Here is a 1,685-nt window from a genome sequence, read left to right on the forward strand (position 1 = left end):
GGCAGCCCCGCCCCCGCTAGTACATGGACAGTTCTAATTGGTCGACGTGGAACTCTGACGCGGCCTCTGGGTCCGAGGATGTGGCCTAGCCCGGCGCGGGGAGGGACGGCGTGCGGCTGCGAACTAGCTGGGCCGGAGACCGAGCGCGCCACCTGGTCGCGTGGAGGGCGAGGAGCAGACGCCGGCAACACCCGGAGCAGGACGTCAGTCAGGCGCGCGTCTTCTTGGTTAGAATGGGAGATTCCGGGGAGCCCGCGTCCCTCGGATCCTGGGCATCTTAAACGGTCTGTCTCTTCTCATAGCACCCCCAGAAACGGCTTCCAAAGAGCAAAAATGGCCCAAGTGGATTGGAAATTACAAATGCCAGAAGGAACCTAGGGGTAGAAAGTAGCCCTCAGCATGTGTTGATGCTGGAGGTCAACCAAGGGTCGCCAGAAGGAAGTGCCTTCAGAGGCGGAAGTGTGCCCCGTAGAGAGGTCTGTACTTCGGTCAAATCTTCTGGCCGAGGCTAATTCTTCCTAGAGTGGCAATGAGGCTATTTAGTAATGTTCCTGAAACACAATGCTTTCTGCCCACGTCATTCGTCATTCCTCTCTAAGTCGGTATCCTTACGGGCTGTTCATTGCTTAGTTCATAAAAGAGAGGCTACATCGCCTGGCGCTCCAGTCACTGCATTCTTCAATTCATTCATTCGTTCATTCAGCGATTATTAACTACCAGCACGATTGACCTCAGTCTCCACCTCTATTTGATGTAAACTGCCCATACTGCGGTATCATCCCCTTCACACAGCCAATCGGGACTACAAAGTGGTCCTCCAGGCCAGTTCTGTACTTCCCTGCAGTAGTTCTGTACCATTTTTGCCCCTTTTGCACAAGATCTTCCCTTCTCCCGAATTCCTGTTTCTCAACTAGGTATTGCCCAAATCCCGACCCATTTCTCAAGGTTCATCCTATATGTCACCTCAATATAACTTCCCTGATTCCCTAACCTGAAGTTCTCACTCCCTCCTTGTAAGTCCACGGCTCCTCATAAATTTCATGGCTCTATTTATAGTACTTCTCACCTTCCTAAATATGTGGGTCTGTATATATAATATTATTACGTGTTATATATTATACATTTTATTATAGATACATATACATAACCTATATATGAAATCAAACAGTTGCATTTTTTTGTGATACCTACCTAATCCTTGTTTTTTCAGGCCCCCTTTTCCACTGGGAGACATCTGTTAACACCTTGGCTCCATGCCTTAATGTTTCAATCATTGTCACTTTTTCAACTAGTCTCCTTTTCATTTCTAAGACTCACTTCACTTTAATTTAAAACTTGAATCTCATGTTCGTCTCAAAAATTTCCTCCCTTTGGCAGCTCAGCCCGAGGAAGTGAGGGCTGGGCAACAGGCACCCGCTTCACACTCTTTGACCTCCCTCGGTCTCCTCTGCACCTGCTCCTCTGGTGATGGGCAGAGAAGAGGGGGCGGGGAAAGACCATGACCAGGAAAGCCTGTAGTCTTCTTCCTCACTGGCCATTGCTATTGCTTACGGGACTCCAGTATGCCCTGCTAAGGAAGCTCCCCGGGCACCAGCGTCCCTTTGAAATTTGGCTACATATTCCACAGGGCACCCCCACACCCCCAGGTGACACCCTGCCACATTTCTCTGCTATCCTCACCTTTT

Source organism: Orcinus orca, chromosome 12 (assembly GCF_937001465.1).
Source record: "Orcinus orca chromosome 12, mOrcOrc1.1, whole genome shotgun sequence".
NCBI classification, from domain to species: Eukaryota; Metazoa; Chordata; class Mammalia; order Artiodactyla; family Delphinidae; genus Orcinus; species Orcinus orca.